This window comes from Triturus cristatus, chromosome 6, assembly GCF_964204655.1.
Source record: "Triturus cristatus chromosome 6, aTriCri1.1, whole genome shotgun sequence".
Classification (NCBI taxonomy): Eukaryota; Metazoa; Chordata; class Amphibia; order Caudata; family Salamandridae; genus Triturus; species Triturus cristatus.
This window is the reverse complement of record NC_140589.1, coordinates 621,138,606-621,157,523: the sequence shown is the minus strand read 5'-3', so window position 1 is coordinate 621,157,523 and position 18,918 is coordinate 621,138,606. Positions and strand designations below refer to the sequence as shown.

General features: G+C 46.5%; 1 protein-coding gene across 4 annotated transcripts in view; it reads right to left on the bottom strand.

Moving 5' to 3' along the window:
- USP45 (ubiquitin specific peptidase 45) overlaps positions 1–18,918 on the bottom strand; it is a 1,582,349-nt gene that overhangs the window by 311,794 nt on the left and 1,251,637 nt on the right. The gene's annotated exons all lie outside the window — the stretch shown is intronic.

Below are 18,918 nucleotides of genomic sequence, written 5' to 3'. Positions count from 1 at the left end.
TCAAACATATCTTATGAGAATAACCTTTCAGACATCCTAAATGCTCATCAAAAACTTCAGGGAACTCTTCTTCAAATGTTGAACTATGTTCGTGTACTTGATTGAGTGGTTCACCTGTTTTGTTGTTTAGATCTCCACACACACCACAAAACTCATCCTCTTTTAACTTCACAGAGGGGTTTTCATTGGGATCAAGTATAACCCTGAGATCCTTTTGATGTATCCAACTGACTAGAGAATCACCACAATCTGAGACATATTTATCCAGTGATGCATCTATCTTTGAAGTTAATGATACCATTCAAATATCCCGAGAGTTTGATGGGTTCACCTCCATAACCCTTAGCTCTGATATCAGGTTGACAAAGAGTCACCTTATCTCTTAAATGTTTATCATACACACTACTGGGATTGAGTGTTATTTTTGCCCCTGAGTCAAACAACATGTGTACAGGGACGTTTTCAATGAGAACCATATCAAATGGACCACTTCTTTTCCCTTCAGAAATCCTTAAAAGTATTTCTTCCACTTCACATTCTTCCTCATATAAAACTTCATGTACCATTTTTTTTTAACATTGTTACTCCTACAACATTTTGAAACGTGACCCCTTTTTTTGCATTTCTTACTTGTGGCTTTCCAGCCGATACAGTCTTTAAAATTCGCCATGTGACCACGTTCCCTACATCTCTAACATGTGCCTAGAAACTTCCTAGGATTAGCAATATCCCTGCCATAATTATTTTTGCTAGACAGGGGATTATCATTCTTAATTTTGTTGTCCTCAAAACTAAGATTTCAATATACACATTCTCGAGAGAGAGGTTCTTACAATGACAACGGAAGAAATACTGACAACAGTTTTGTACTGAATACCACACACCTCACTCTTCTTACTTTAATAAGTAATCACATACCAAAGCATGTGTAGCAGAACTTAAAATAATCATTGGCATAGCCAATAGGTCTCGCCTTTGGGACCTTATAAGTGTTTAGCCATGCAACAGTTCATGTTGTTGTACCAAGGATATTGTGCTGCATAACTAAATACTTATAAGGTCCCAAAAGCGAGACCTATTGGCTATGCCAATGCTATGGATGTTGTTTCATGTTTTATACCTCATGAATAAGGCAGGCATGTTTAAACTGCATGTGATACTCCAAGGATACCAGAGAAGCAAAATTAAAACAGGTGTGACCTGCACATGCTGACTCCTAATTATATTTTCTTCACTAATAAGGGGGTGGCGAATTGAGGCGTTGATAACTACTGGCTAGGGCTGGGAGTGACGCACTTGCGATGACACTTGCTGGCCTTGGCTTGTAGTGCCGCTCTACAGTGGTACCTGCTGGAGAGGGCTGCGAGACCTACTTTTGCAGCAACACCTACTAACAATCAATGGCAGCTCTGCCCTTCGAGTGACTCACTTGTGGTAAGGAATTTGGAGCTCTGCTACTGCTGTCAGGAGGGCTCCTGAGGCAATGGCTGGCAAAGACTGGGAGTATGGCCTTTACACAGTGACACCTGCTGGCCTGAGCAGGAAGTGCTGCCTTTCCAGTAGCATCTGCTTGCAGTGGCTAGTAGTGCTGCACTGCAGTGGCACCTGGGGGCCAGAGAAGGGGCTCTCTCTCATACTAATATCATCGGAGCAAGTCTGGAAGTGCTGCTCAGCCACTGACACCCAACAGCTAGCGGGTGCTTTTACTGCTATACCTGCAGCTCGGGACCTGGAGTGCTGCTCTTATGGTGACCCAGTTGGCTGGAGCTGGAATTTTGGCTCTCACAGTGACGTCTGCTGGCAGGCAGTGTTGCTTTTACAGTGGCACTTGTTGGCCGGTCATTGAACAGCTACACCTGCTGGTGGGGATGGAACTGCCGTGTCTGCTGCTGTCTGATTAGGGTGGTATGAAGCGATGCCCACTGGCCCACGATGGAACCTTGAGCACATTTATCAGAGTTCTGACCTGAGTGTGCAACCCAGTGATATTACATTCAATAAAAATGTGTGACTCACTTAACATGCACCTGCCTTTCTTTAAGAAATGTGCACATAAGATTGGTATGGTAAAAATGTAGATCGGTATGGTAAATATGTAAACAATTTTAAAAAACACAGTCACGTAAAAAAATAAAAACTCGTGCAAACGCAGGTCTATCATCACCATGTTTAAGTCCAGATATATGACTACAAAGAATTCACAAGAGTTTAGGCTTGAAAACTGCAAAAGATGCCACTATCTAGGAGTACTCCTGGTGATCATGATACACGTTTATCACACATTCACTTGTTAAAATGTTACTTTTCAGGGGACATTACTGCGCGCGCATCCCTCGCATGCTTAGCACGTCATCGCGATCATGGTGAAAACGAAAGTGATCGCGATGACGTGCTAAGCACGCGAGCAATGCGCGCGCAGCAATGATTGGAGAGGCGGAGCGAGGCGCGCGTGCTTGTGCACGTAACCGCAAGCTGGTGGCCGGCGGGTAGCAGTTTGAAAAGCCCCTTACTAAAGTCGAGCAAGCAGCGCATGCGCTGCTTTAGGCTCGACCTAAAAAGGATGGGGAAAGGCATAAAGAAGGACATGTAGAAGTAGTCAATAGGTTTAAAAATAAACAAAGTAGTACATCTAGTTTTAAGAACCTGTTGTCCTGAAAACTAGATGCACTACTTTATTTACTTTTAAACCTATTGACTACTTCTACATTTCCTTCTCTATGCCCTTCCTCATCCTTTTTTTCTAAGTTCTGCTACACATGCTTTGGTATGTTCACATGACTTAGCTATGGTGATTACTTCTGAAAGAGACAGGTTATCCTTTTCCCAACAAGCTTCTTTGACTTTATCCAATGTACAGCCTAGCTTAAACTGCTCTCTTAATCTTTCTTCATAGTTTGCCCCAAATTTGCAAGTAGACACTAATTTTCTTAAGGTGGTGACATATTCTTCAGCATTCTCTCCCGTTCTTTGCATACGTTTTCCAAAACTATGTCTTTCTAAAACAGTTGATATTTTAGGTAGAAAATGTAAGTCTAGTTTTTTTAAACAAATCTCATAATCATTAAGGTCATCTGCTTCTTCTGTGGATAACTGTGGAAGATGTTGAAAAATCTCTTGTCCCTCTGGTCCTAAACAGTGCAGAAGGAGAGACATTTTCCTTTTGGCACTAAGTGAAACACCACATACGAGAGCATAATGTGAAAAAATGTTTTTCCACTGTTTCCAAGGAATAGGAGTATCGCCAGGATTCAATAGGAAAAATGGGGGAGGTGGTACGTTTTGCATATTGTAATATAAAATACAGAGAAAGAAAAAAAAATGAAAATAATAAAGTTGGATAACCAATTAATTGAAGAATAAGCTCCGGTAACCGATTGATACCCGAGAAGCCACCTGTAAAGAAGAAGGTTAATGCATGTAGAGTACAAATATTGAAATATTTGACAGTCTCCTTGAAATTGACAGACTAGAAGTGTGCCTTCCACTGATCTATTTTTATTTTTTTAAATGGACTGAGAGAGAATAGAGCGAGGTAGGCTTGTTTGTCTGTGTTGTTCGTTGGCTCGCGCGTTGGCAGAGTAAAACGTAAAGCACGTTAGGAGTTGAATATAAAAAAGTACGCGTGACAGGCGTCTGTAGCAAACGCGCCGCCAAAGGCATTGTAAAACAGCTTAAATAGTAGATGCGCAGGGCACAAATGCGTACTGCAGAATCAAAAGTTAAGCGTCTGACAGTAACATGTATAAATGCGTGCAATAGCGAAGTCTCAAACAGTGGCAACACACAGATGCGTAAAGTAAACCTCCGAAGTCAAGCACAAAAGAAATGCAGCACATAGAAATCGAAATCCGAGGCCAACATATTCCTCTTCCAAAATTAAGCAGACCAACAATATTCTTAAACGATGTAAGTCACTTCGAAACATAAAGAGAGCCAACAGTGTACTCCTCAATCACTGATTACATTGCAGGTCACAGATAGATTTTGAAGATAAAGTTCGAGAAGTACAGACAAACGAGATCTCTCTCCAGATAACTCTCGAGGTGGCATAGAGTTGAGAGTACTTGAAGAATAAATAACAGTCATAAATATATATACGATACCAGAAAAGTGACAGCTTTGTTTTCCTTGATTCTTTAAAGATGCTAGAGTTGGGGTGTATCCAGGGTGGGTTTTCTTTAGATCGTCGCCATTGTAAAGTTCAATCCAGCACGAAGTAGAGTAGAAAAAGTATCTTTATTTTTAAGTAGATAAGAACACCTCAGTCTTCTAACATCCTCTAGTATGGTTCCAATGTAACTGCCCTCAGATTTCAATTTACACATTCTCGAGAGAAGTTTAGAAGGCTCACAGTTCAAAGCTAAACATAGAATGTGCAAGACCTTCTTACAATGGCTGAAGGTTCTTACAATGGCAACAGAAGAAATACTGACAACAGTTTTGCACTGATACAACACCAACCCTAGATTAAACTATGCTGAACTCTCTAGTAACTTGGCACAGAGCAGTCAGGGTTAACTTAGAGGCAATGTGTAAAGTATTTGTGCACACTTCAAACAGTAATAAAGTGAGAACACCACATAAAAAGGCTCCCACACCAAGTTAGAAAAATAGAGTGCTTTTTGATCAATTAAAAAAGACAAAAATGACAAAAATCCAATCAGGAGAACTGGAGATATGTAATTGTTAAAGATTTCTGTGAATGTAGTAGCAAAAAGCACAAAGTGACAACTATGGTTATCTGGTCGTACTGGACCAGGGCAAAGTCACAAGTTCAGGCCAACCGCAATGGAGCTCAGGCCAGCTACAGGGACCCAGTTAGGCCTTCTGAACAAAATACCCTTAATCCTGGTTTGCGGAGCATTGTGATCTCATGCGCTGCGGATAAGTCACGAAGCCGAAGCGATGTGTGGTTCTGAGGAGCTGTGAAGCTTTGATCAAGGCTACCGTTGACGAGAAGTTTGTAATGAGAGGACCTTCATCTGCAAAGTTTTGCACAGGAGGCAGGCTGAGAGGTCAATGCAAAGTTCTTTGCGTTCGGAGAACCCTCACAGCAAAGGCAATGTGTTGATTCTAAAGACAATAAGTCAAAGCAAAGGCAATGGACCAGTTTTGCTGGAGATGCGCTGTGCAGAAGATACGTTGGGTCTGCTGGATCCACAGATAGGCTGGTAGAGCACCTTCAGGCCCCCTTCCAAGTGTCCAGGACTGGGGTGGCACCACTTGACAGAGTAGGACTCACACATGGCAGAGAGCAGGTGCTGGGTTCAAGGTTGCCAGAGCCTTCTGTCCCTGAGGCTCTAGTCAGTAGGCCAGCCAACTCGTCCTTGGAGTCACTTTGGAGCTTTGGCTTCAACAGATGCAGATCCAGTCCTTCTCACTCAGCCAAAAGGGCAGCAGGTCAGCACAACAGGGCAGCAGTCCGTTCACAGCAGCTGTCCAGCAGAGTGGCAGTCCTTTCAGCAGCACAGCAGACCTTCTTCCTCTCAGAGTAACCACAGGTCCAAAAGTGTACTAAGAGTTGGTGTCTAAGCTCCAGTATTTATGCCCAGTTTTGCATTTGAAATGGGAGAAACTTCTAGAGGTATGCCTTTGAAGTGCACAGGTGCCCTGCCTTCCTTTGCCCTGGCTCTGGGTTAACTATAAGGGTTATGCATCCCTTTGTGTGGAGGCAGGACATAGCCTACTCAAGTGTACGTGGGTCTGTTCCTCTCTTCTCTTCCTGCCAGTGTTGACCTATCTAGGCACACCTATGCTCCCTATTGTGTATGGCTGTCTAGGAGGAATACACAAAGTCCCACTATCAACTACAACCAGTCATGTGACCCCGAGACAGGCTGCAGGAACCAAATTGCTACAGCAGGAAAATTAAAACTTTCGTAAAGTGATATTTTCAAAACTGTCATTTAAAATCTGACTTCAGCATAAATTAGGGTTCTTCTTTACAAATCCAAAGACAACAAACATGAACTGTCCACCTGTTCCTATTTAGAAATTACAGCTTATTAAATGTAATAAGGCAACTCCAATGTTATCCTATGGAAGAGGTAGGCCTTGCAGTAGTGAAAAATGAATGTAAGAGTTTTTCACTACCAGGACATACAAAACTTCAAAGCATATGTCCTACTTTTGAAACACATTGCACCCTGCCCTCTGGGCTGTCCAGGGTCTGCTGTAGGAGGCACACATTTTTTTTGCCCTACCAAAGTACTGCCACACCTCCAATCTTCTTCGCCGTCTTCACTGGCTGCCAATGAAACTGAGAGTCCAGTTTAAAACTCTCTGCACCACACATAGGATTCTACATGGCCAGGGTCCCCAAATTCTACAGGAACTCTGCACTTCATATATGTCCCATCGCGAGGACTGTGCTCCGCTGACCTGTATCTGGCTTGCACTCCTCGGGTGCGCAGGTGTAGAGCAGGGGGACGCTCCTTCAAGGCTCAGGCTCCTGCCTTGTGGAACTCCATTCCACTGGCTTGCCGTGGTACACAAGATCACTGGGCATTCAGGAAATAGATTAAAACTTCGCATTAAGACCTATTTTCTCTGGCCTCCTGTCCGCTAGCGCTAGGACGCCCTGTTGCTGGGGCAGCCATGCGCTTTACAAATGTGTTTAACATAACATAACTTGTATGTATTAAAAAAGAAGGTTTGTGCCTGACAAAAGCTTTATTTTGCCAGGTCGAAATGGCAGTTTAAAATTGCACAGACAGGCTATACTGGCAGGCCTGAGACATGTTCAAAGTGCTACTTAAGTATTTGCCAAATTCAGTGCTACAGGCCCACTGGTAGCATTTAATTTACAAGCCCTGGGCACAGGTAGTGCCACTTTACTAGGGACGTACAAGTAAATTAAGGATGGCAACTGGGTATAAGCCAATTGTACCATGTTTTAAGGAGAGAGCACTAGCACTTAAGCACTGGTTAGCAGTGGTAAAGTGTTCAGAATGCTAAAGCCAGCAAACAGGATAGCAATTAATCCTTTATTTTTGTTGACTAAGCACTGTCCGTACAACAAGTATCACTAATAACCAATTTAATAGTACTTAATTTTCTGACTTCAGAAGGATTATTTAGTCTACTATTATTCACATTTGTTACACAGCAGATGTCAGCAACGGTCACAACACACTGAGTCCTCTTTCCGCCGGAGTATTTTACTAGTGTGACAGCCAACATGTGCTTGGGGGATTCTTGGTCCTGCATGATGTGGCAGATAGGGTCTCAGTATGCAAAGAGATTCCCAGGCATGTCACTATAAGCGCTGCTCTGACTTAACCACATATAGATAGAAGCCCATATGTTAGAACATGTACATCTTAAATTTGGACAGACAAATTGATAAAATCATTAAAACAAGTTCTTTTATTTTTGTATTATTAAAAACACTGTAAAAATACTTTCCTAAAAAAGTATACAATAGCTAATCAAGGAAATCAATTACACCCCACACCGTGCAATCCTATACATGAGACACATTCGCATATCAAATCTAACAAGAAATCTTGTTACTATTGCGATCAAATATGCTTAACACAGAGAGACCAAGACAGACAGTCAATTTTTGTCATTATTTTGACACATCCGTATAAAAATAACAGAATGCTGCTCTTTGGAACAATTAAATTCTACTGTATCTCAAAGACGAAGCCGTTGGTACGAATTGTGTCCAGTACTAGCGTCGACGCGTTTCGATGGTTGTTATTATTAGTCCATCTTTATCAAGACAATCATATTATCTCTCTTTGTATGGGCACTGGTTGGTTGCCGTAGTTATTCAATCCTTATGTCATCACGTTCTGGTTCCACATATGACAGAGAAGCGATATATTCGATGAAACCTTGCCATTAAAATAATTAAAATCTCGATGTGCTCAAGCAGTAGTTATGGGAGCGATATATTGATGTATACAAGGTGAGGGACACTCTTCAAGTTAGTTCTTGCATGTATATTTCTGGGCCCAATCACGGGATAATAGAGCGTCCACGGGTTGGCTCGAGGGTATATTTCGAAAAAGCTAAATGTAAGCGTGGTTCTCCTTTGGGTCCCCCGCTCTGGGATGACAAAGTACCGTCTGGCACCGTGATAGTAGAGCATCCAAGAGTCACAATGGGATTGAACTCGGAGTGATTGCAGCTAATGTTGCTCCACAACTCTCCAAAAAGCCACCGTCTCCGTTGTTGAGATCAGGGGAAAAGGCGCGAATGCGCAATGAATCAAATGCGCTGTCACTGAAAAACGCCGTCGGTACTATCGTCCCCACCTTAATGGAGATTCTCCGTGGACAAACCGCTCCGCTTGTTACAACAAACGCGGGAGAACAAGCGGAGCGGTTTGTCCACGGAGAATCTCCATTAAGGTGGGGACGATAGTACCGACGGCGTTTTTCAGTGACAGCGCATTTGATTCATTGCGCATTCGCGCCTTTTCCCCTGATCTCAACAACGGAGACGGTGGCTTTTTGGAGAGTTGTGGAGCAACATTAGCTGCAATCACTCCGAGTTCAATCCCATTGTGACTCTTGGATGCTCTACTATCACGGTGCCAGACGGTACTTTGTCATCCCAGAGCGGGGGACCCAAAGGAGAACCACGCTTACATTTAGCTTTTTCGAAATATACCCTCGAGCCAACCCGTGGACGCTCTATTATCCCGTGATTGGGCCCAGAAATATACATGCAAGAACTAACTTGAAGAGTGTCCCTCACCTTGTATACATCAATATATCGCTCCCATAACTACTGCTTGAGCACATCGAGATTTTAATTATTTTAATGGCAAGGTTTCATCGAATATATCGCTTCTCTGTCATATGTGGAACCAGAACGTGATGACATAAGGATTGAATAACTACGGCAACCAACCAGTGCCCATACAAAGAGAGATAATATGATTGTCTTGATAAAGATGGACTAATAATAACAACCATCGAAACGCGTCGACGCTAGTACTGGACACAATTCGTACCAACGGCTTCGTCTTTGAGATACAGTAGAATTTAATTGTTCCAAAGAGCAGCATTCTGTTATTTTTATACGGATGTGTCAAAATAATGACAAAAATTGACTGTCTGTCTTGGTCTCTCTGTGTTAAGCATATTTGATCGCAATAGTAACAAGATTTCTTGTTAGATTTGATATGCGAATGTGTCTCATGTATAGGATTGCACGGTGTGGGGTGTAATTGATTTCCTTGATTAGCTATTGTATACTTTTTTAGGAAAGTATTTTTACAGTGTTTTTAATAATACAAAAATAAAAGAACTTGTTTTAATGATTTTATCAATTTGTCTGTCCAAATTTAAGATGTACATGTTCTAACATATGGGCTTCTATCTATATGTGGTTAAGTCAGAGCAGCGCTTATAGTGACATGCCTGGGAATCTCTTTGCATACTTAGCATAAGTACCCTATTTCCCCTGGCCTTTTTAGGGGGTCCCTCTCACTCTCAATTTCTAATTGCAGATAGGGTCTCACCAGATGGGAATGAGTACCATGAACCCTACAGATTTGATTATGACTTTGCACAGTATTGTGAGGTGTTAAATCTGTAAATGAAAATAACAATACCGTACAGTAACACTGCACCACTACTGTGCCATTACAAGTTATAACCAATGGAATGGAAAATTACCAATTGGGAGTAATTTTACTGTTTGTAGAGCCACACAAGATTTGTCATTCCCCAGGGCTTAACACATGTTTACCACCTGCTCAGAGCAGGCGATAAATGTAAGCTGAGGCCTCTGTGTGGGGTGGGGATGGAGGGAAGGGCTTGTGGGGAGCAGGGGAGGGAAAAGGAAGCTAAGTTCTGGCACAGGGAGCATTATATGCTCTTCCCAAACAGAAAAAAAAATAGGGAAAGAGACTTGGCTGCTGTCGCAGACAAATCTTCGTGTGATTTCTCAGGGCAGACTAAGTGCACAGTAAAGTCGGGTCAGATGTTCTAACACCTGGGAAAACTGGGTGCGAAAAGCCGTCTCCCCTCAGAATCAGGCGGAGTGAAATTCAATATGGAAATTCTGCTTTACCCGATTCATAATCAAAGCCTGCGTGGGAATTCACAAAGTCTCTGCAGTCAGAGACGCTGCTTGTGTAATAAAGCTCTTCAGCGATTCAAGCTAAGCATCACCCTCTCCCAACAAATGGTGTGCACTAGGACATTTATGTTCAATGAGTTTGATCACTTCTGCAGATGTGCCACTGCCTTTAACTGTAAAAAGATTTGTTTTACATAAACATGCTTTATGTTTAATGCACTGTACACTCACAATAGCATTCTGATTCATACATCTGTAGTTGGCTTGGCATGATTAACAGAAATATGTTAGCATTTGCAACCCATTGCAACCATATCCTCCAGTATCCAGTCTAATTCCCAAATGTGTAGAAGATGATATGTATCTGCTTTTATCTAGTCGGTAGCTCTAGATATAGCATTTTGTTCTGTTGTATCTCAATATTACTTTTTTTCACTTTCCACGTTCTCTGTATCAGCTCCCTCTTTGCCACCTTCGCTTGCCTTTATAAAGTATGGTCAACGTGTCCAAAGGTTGAGTTGTCTCACTGCTAGGTGAACCATGCCTGAGTACTGTTTAGTCATTTCACTACAATATATCATATCATAATTCCAGAATTAATGTTAGTAGAGTGCACCCTCATACATTGTATAACAACCCTCCTTTAGGCCAGCAGCAAGGACATTGATACACCAGCAGTTTTTGGGCACTCTGCTACTCATCCCAGTAAGGTAACCAGTGGGGTGCAGGGCAAGTGTCCCTCAATCATTTCACACAGTAAATAAAATACACCCCACCAAATTCTTGCTATCTGAGGGCACTGCCAGCTACATGGAAGAAACTGGCACCTTCTGCATTGAATCTCCAGCAGGTGTCAGGAGTAGTGTTGTCATATACGGCCATTAGCTGTGGGTGGAGAGATGTGTTCTGTGTAGGTGTTTGAAGTGTATAAGCCTTTGTTGGCTGTTAAATGTTGTCTGGGGGCCTGTCTCTTGTGCGGGTGTCACACATGAAGTATTCAGTGCCAGGATTATTGGGGAGTATATTTGTCAAATTCACAACATATGTAGTATTTGGCCCGCTTGTAGAATGGTGCTAACTATGTGACTTTCTTCAGTTTAGTGGCAAACGCTGTCTTAAGCAACCATTATTCTGTCTGGATGTGTTTGCAGTAGGTGGTGGGTGGTACTAAAAATGCACATAGTGTGCCTGGGCCTTTAGTTAGGATTTGTCTAAGTCAGGGGCCCCAAATTCAACCTCTTCCCTTGGTCTGGTAAGTGTTTCTCAGAAAACTGTTCACCCACCCATATTAGCGAACAAGTTACTTACCTTCGGTAATGAGATATCTGTAAGAAACATAGGTTAGTTATAGATTCCATACCTTAGAATTACCCCAAGGCGTCAGACTGGATCCGGAGAATTTTTCGTCAGCAGTACCACTGCGCGTCGAGAGGTGGCGTCAGTCGGCTCCGCGTTCGTCGTTGGCGCCGGGAAGACGTCACGGTAGCTATTTAGACGCTGCCCTCGCAAGCTGACTACAGTTCTTTTACACGACATTCCACGCCTGAAGCGCAGCGCCATGCAAGATACTGACCACTGGTGCACAAAACTAGGGCCCTGAAAGGAAGCTCTTAACCCTAGAAATCAGTTTGTAGAATGGGGAGGATGGGTGGGGCGGTAAGGAATCTATAACTAACCTATGTTTCTTACAGATATATCATTACCGAAGGTAAGTAACTTGTTCATCTGAAAGAAACAGTTATAGATTCCTTACCTTAGAATAGATACCCAGCACTACCAACCCCTGAAGTGGTTCTGCGAACTAAGTTCACACCAGAAAGTCCTGTAGAACAGAACGGCCAAAGAAGCAGTCTCTCCAGACTTGGCTGTCCAGGCAGTAGTGTTTGGTGAACATGTGCAGAGATGCCCATGTAGCCGCCTGACAGATGTCATTAAGGGCTCCCCATTCCAAAGCAGTGGTAGCTGCCGTCGCCCTGGTGGAATGGGCGCACAGTCCCACTGGAGGCTCCTTCTTTGCCAAAGAATAGCAAACTTTGATGCACAAAACGACCACCTGAAGATGGTCTGCTTGTGCACGGGCTGACCTTTCTTGGACCCCACGTAGCCAACAAAGAGCTGGTCATCCACCCGGAATTGTTTGGTGCGATCCAAATAGAAGGAAAGCGCTCATTTTGGATCTAGACGGTGGAGCCTCTCTTTCTCTTTCGAAGGATGCGGAGGTGGAAAGAAGGTTGGCAGAGAACGACCTTTTTCCTGATGAGCAGCCAGGAAAGAAGAAAGAGCTTGGAGCTCACGCACCCTGCGCGCAGAGGTGATGGCCACCAGAAAGGCAGTTTTCAAAGTCAGAAGCCTGAGAGGACAATTATGTAGTGGCTCAAAGGGAGTGCACATAAGATACGTAAGAACCAAGTTCAAGTCCCACTGAGGCATTAAGGGAACAGGAGTAAAGAGATGAGTAATGCCCTTAAGGAAGGAATTTACAACCAGGGACTTGAAAAGAGAAGGCTGATCAGGAAGCCTAAGAAAGGCTTACATGGCTGAGAGATAGCCCTTAAGAGAGCCCAGAGCAGAGCCCTGCTGGGCCAAAGAAAGAAGGAACAAGAGAACCTCAGAAAGAGGGCGGGAAAGGGGATCCACAGCCTATGCAGTGCACCATGCCATAAATTTGTTCCATCTACAGGCGTATACTGTCTTAGTGGAGGGACGCCTGCCTACCAAGATAGCATCACAGACTTCGGGAGGAAGGTCGAAAACTGTCAACTGTCGCCGCTCAATCTCCACACAAGGAGGTGGAGGCTGGACAGGTTTGGGTGGGGACCGTCCCCTGCTGCTGCGACAGAAGATCCTCCCGAAGAGTCAGTCGGATAGGAGGATCGATGGCCATGTGTAACAGCTTGGGATACCAGACTCTTTGTGCCCAATCTGGAGCCACAAGAATGACTTGAGCCCGGTCACGCTTGATCGTCTTCAGCACTCTGGGCAGAAGTGGTATAGGCGGAAAGGCGTATAGAAAACCACAACTCCACCGGCGACGAAAAGCGTAGCCTAGCGAGTGCCGCCTTGGAAATTCCAACGCGCACGTTCTCTTCGGTGGCAAAAAGATCTAACCAAGGCTCGCCCCACTGCTGAAAGAGACCTTGCGCCACCTCCGAGTGAAGACGCCATTCGTGATCCATCATGCACCTGAATTTGTCTGCCCTGGCGTTCAGGGAACCTGCCAGGTGTTGAACCACCAGGAAAACGCGCTGATGTTCCAGCCATGTCCAGAGACGGAGAGCCTCTTGACATAAGGTCCACGACCCCATCCTGCCCTGTTTGTTGCAGTACCACATGGCGGTGGTGTTGTCCGTGAACACCTGCACGACTCTTCCCCGGACAGAGGGAAGGAATGCTTTTAGTGCAAGACGGATTGCCCGAAGCATCAGGAGGTTGATGTGGAGCCGGGACTCCGCCGGGGACCAGAGGCCTCTGATCTCGCCTCTCCCATGTGGCCGCCCCATCCCAGCTGCGATGCATCTGTCACCACTGTGAACTCTGGTTGGGGAAGGGAGAGGGATCTGCCGTTGACCCAATTGTCATGCAGTGCCCTCCGAAATCTGGACGCAATCGGACAGATTCTCCTGATGCTGCGCCCACTGGAACTTCAGGTCCCACTGCAGAGCCCGTATATGACACCTGGCATGATCCAGCAGCAGGATGCAGGCGGCCATGAGGCCAAGCAGCCCCAGGGTCATTCTGACCGAAACCCGGGAAGGAGGCTGAAAGTTCGGAATCATAGCCCGAGTTTCCCGGACTCGCTGTTCGGGAGGATAAACCCAAAACTGCATTTTGTCCAGAACCACTATGATGAAGAGGAGCTTCTGAGAGGGAGTCAGGTGTGACTTTGGCACGTTGACAGAGAACCCCAGCAAATGCAGGAGGTCGGTCGTAGTCTGGAGGTGGGAGACGACAGCCTGGGGCGAGCCCGCCATCAACAGCCAGTCGTCGAGATGGGGAAGACTGGAACCCCTGATCTGCGCAGATGAGCTGCGACCACCGCCATCACTTTTGTGAACACCCAAGGGGTGCTGGTAAGGCCAAAGGGGAGCACGGTAAACTGAAAGTGCTCGTGGCCTACCGTGAACCGCAGGTAACGCCGGTGGACCAGCAGGACGGGGATGTGAAAATAAGCATCCTGCAAGTCCAACACTACCATCCAGTCTCCAGGGTCGATGGCAGACAGGACCTGAGCTAGCGTCAACATTTTGAACTTCTCCTTCCGGAGGAAGCAGTTGACGTTCCTGAGATCCAAGCTAGGAAGCAGGCCTTTGTCCTTCTTGGGCACCAGAAAAGTAGTGGGAATAGCAACCACGACCTACTTCTGGGACTGGAACTCGCTTGATGGCGCCCTTGGCCAAGAGTGCCGAAGCTTCCTGTTGGAGAAGGGCCAGATGATCCTCTGACATGTGATGGTACTGAGGTGGCATGGATGGAGGGGTAGTCTCGAAGGGGAGGGAGTAACCCCCTCGAACTATTTACAAAACCCACCTGTCCGACGTGATGGTGCACCAGTGGGGGAGGTGATGGCGAATCCTGCTGCCCACTGGCGATTGGTGGCCATGAAAGGTCGGACTAGGAGGGTTTGGAGGCTGCTGCAAAGGGGCTGTGGTTGACTGGCCCGCCTGCTGGCCCCCAGAACCATGGCGGTGGTTCCCACGTCCGCGGCAGTGCAGGGACTGAACAGCTTGCGCTGGCCTGTGGCTCTGGGTGGGACACCCCTTCCTTAACCACGAAAGGAGTGAAAAGCAGACTGTGCAGGGCGGGTGGTAGAGAGGCCCAAGGACCTGGCCGCAGCCTGAGAGTCCTTAAAGCGCTCTAGTGCGTTGTCTGCTTTGTCACCGAATAGGCGACGGCCATCAAAGGGCATGTCCATAAGAGTGGATTGGACTTCCCCATAAAAACCAGACGACCTCAACCAGGCATAGTGTCAAAGGGCTACCGATGTGGAAATCTTCCTGCCTGAGGAGTCGGCGGTATCCATCCCACAGCGGATGGTAAACTTTGCTGCATCTTTCCCATCGCCACCTGCACGGGAGAGTACAGCCCGGGCCTCCTCCGGGCACTGAGGCAGAACTTGCGCAACCGTATCCCACACGGAGTGGGTGTAATGGCCCAACAGACATGCGGTGTTTACCAACCGCAGTCCCAAGATGGAGGAAGAAAACATTTTCTTCCCACGATGGTCCAGCTTTTTGGATTCTCTATCAGGTAGTACTTCAGGGAATGCGCCTTTGAATGTGGAAGCTTGGACCACCAAGCTCTCAGGGGTAGAGTGTTGGGAGAGGAAAGTGGGGTCACCCAGGGCCGGACGGTGGCGTCTGGCAATCAACCTATCCACAGGGGCCCCTGTGTTGATCCTGGACCAGGTGCCCAAAAGGATGTCTATTAGGGCTTCATTAAACGGCAGCAGGGGCTGCGAAGAGCTCGCTGCCGGTTGAAGCACCTCAGTCAGGAGGTTATTCCTGACTGCCATAGGGAGCTTGAAGCTGAGAGCCTCGGCCGCCCTACGCAACACCACTGCATAAGATGCTCCCTCCTCCGTAGCCACGGTAGGAGGAGACAACATGCCACAGTCTGTTGAGGTATCCGGACCACTGGCTTCCTCCACTTTCTCTCTCCAGTCCGGTTCATAGCCCAACTGGTCAGTTAAAGGGTCTCCAGACCCCTCCCAGTCCTCATCACGCTCTTCTGGCTGCCAATCTGGTCTAAAAGAGCCAGGGTAGAACAGGGGCACAAAAGTATTCGTCGGCGCCGGATCAGGCGTCGGTCGACGCCGGTCCGGCTCCGTGTCTCCATCGAGAAGGAGACCGGGGTCGACACCGGCTGGGGACACAACCGGAGTCGGCTGCGGACGTGGTGCTGGCGGAAGCGGCGCCGGGGGAGGTGTAATTAGGTTGACCAGCTCCGATCCGGATCCAGCTCTGGATCCAAGGGGACCCTGTGGTGCCGGAGCCACTGGCGTTGAAGGCCCAGGGTCCCCTGCTGAGTCCGCGGGGCCCAAAGGCGCGCCGGCGGAGTCGGGCTGCCCAAAGATGGCATACATGGCTTCGTAAAATTGACGAAGCTGGACAGGGGTCGCTCCGGGTCCCGGGAAGGGAGGGAAACCCGGAGTCGACCCTATGGGCTCCGCACGCGGAACCGCGGGAGGGGCACCCCCTGCATCCCTCGTCGGCCGCCGGACGGGGAGAAGTCGAAGAGCGACAATGCTTCTTCGACTTTTTCTTGAGCTTCGACTTACCTGACCCCGAATGTGAAGACTTGGAAGAAGAATGATGGTGATTCCACGACAGGTCCCTTGACATCCTGCGCGACCGGGACCTCAAACGGCACGGAGCCGACTGCTGGGCCTCAAGAAGATTTTGGGACCGCTCCTGCAAAGACTTCGGATTCATGGTCTGGCAGTCGGAGCACCACTTGGGGTCGTGGTCACGCTCCAAGCAGAACAGGCACACGTGGTGCGGATCCGTCACCGACATCAGTTGGCTACAGGAACCGCAAGCCTTGAAGCCTGGCATCCCTGACGTGCACCAGGAGTCGAAGACTCGAAAACAGTGTCGACAAAAGTCGACAAAAAGTCCGTCAAAAAGTGACTGGAGGTACCGCTCTCTCTGGAGCTGCACTGGCTTGTGCGGAAATGGAAAGAACTGACGTCAGCGCGCGAGGGCGGCGTCTAAGTAGCTACCGCGACGTCATCCCGGCGACCACGATGCCAATAACGAAGCCGACCGACACCACCTTTCGACGCGCAGGGGTACTGCTGACGAAAAATTATCCGGATCCAGTCTGACGCCTGGGGGCAATTCTAAGGTAAGAAATCAATACCTAACTGTTTCTTTCAGATCTTAACAATAACATCCTTAGTTTAGTGAATACGTTCTTGGGTAGTTGAATAGGGATGTTAAGATTAAGTACAGAAATGTGGGCAGCACTACCATTTTGACAATAACGCTTCTAGCCATTGATAGGGTAGGATGATCCACATCTCCATTTGTGTTTCCAATTTATCAATTGCTCAGCCATAAGTTTCTCGTACCATATCCCCTAGGTAACTACAAACATGTTTTCCCAGCTACACAGCACCCATTATCAGAATGATCTTATCCAGTTGTCGTAGCAGGAGGACAAAGTAAAGAGCTACCCAGTCCAGCCTAGCCCATAGGCAGACAGGAGACCTGCTTTAACTGACTGCTTCGCTTCAGTCCACTTCTTCATCTCTTTAGGCCCCTGCCTTTTCCTGTCCGGGAGGAAAAATTCCAGGCTTAGGCCAAAACTTTCAATGGGCCAGTCCAATTCTTAAGGCCCAGGAAGAAAGCAGGCCGAGCACTCATTGTGCACCAAACAGTGCTCAGTGAGCCCTTATCTTTCACTGAACCTCCCAAACCAGGAGGAACAGAGGGCCAACACACCAACTCCAAAGGCCTATCTACTCCCCCCAGTTCTCCCTGAGAGATGACAAAAGCAGGCAGCCATAACTCAGTCTGAGCTGAGTAAAGCAGGCCTCCAGGCCCCATCTATTTCTCACCCATCCCAGCTCCACCACATGAAGGGATGTCTGCCCTAGACCCAGCGCGGCAGGCCTCTGATCTAAAGCTTCACTGGCTCCTTGCAGATGTTTGACCAAGCCATCTTGGGCTGCAAAGTGTAGTCAGTCTATGAAATCATATGAAGCAGCAAGGAACAGGTAGGAACCATTTTATGCAAATTGTACAGATTCTTCCTACACCACTATTGTAGGGGCCTGGTCCAGACGGCAGACAAAGGACTCACTCCTCCATATGGCAGAAACAGTGTTGCGTAACATTTTGTTATGATATGGCCTTATTTTGGATACTTTGTATGTCATTTTGACTAGGCTCATTTTAGGTTCTAGGCTAGAATGTCGCAACAGTGTTCCTATGGGTGTGTTAATTTCAGGCTACTGTTTTACGCATTTGTGATAATTCTTTCTCTCAATGGATAGCGTTTTGTACCTAATTCCAGATTAGATCCATTTTTAATGCCTAAACCAAATCTGCACCCAAGACTCCTATCTCTGTACATGGAAGGCCTCTTGCATCACTTCAAATTTGATACTGTATGTCCTTTTCACAGATTTTTCGTCTTTTTGTATCATTTGTACCACACAGAAGGGTGTCTTTGTACTATGTATTTCTTTAACATTGCCTGTTTATATGTTCTATTCTGTGAACCAGCTACGACGTAACTCATCAGGCAAGGAAGAATTTCACAGAAAATCTTTCTATTTATTTTACCCGTATAAATTCTCTTCCACAAAAGCAATCAAACCTCTTGCCTCGGGCTTTGGACTATATTTCTGAATTACGTGATAATCAGAATCCAGGACATGGGTGGCTGGGAGAGGGTATTACACTATCTAGTGCAAGGCATTGAGACTACAAGTAAGTATTCCGGGCCTTATTTATGAGGCCTTGAGACACTTTTGCGCCGCTGGTGCGTCACTTTTTGTGACGCATAAAAACTGCACCATGTTGCACCCTATTTACAAAATGACTCATCCGGGCAGATGTATCACTTTGTAACCCCCTGCGCCACATTATACCTGCGCCAGGTACAATGTATGCAGGGTGGGCGTTCCCCCACAAAAAGCATCATAGAAGTGGCGCTTTGAAATCTACGAGTGCGCCACTTCTAGGACGGCATTGCGTCAATATCTTATGCCTGCCTCACAGCAGGCATAAAACTGACGCAGTGCTATAATCATAGCCCTCCCCCTGCATTGCTGGAGTTTCAGCATGCTTCCGACACAACTCCAGCAATGCGTAAATTTTGCGCCGACAGATACGTCAGTAATACTGACTTATTTGTCATTCCTTA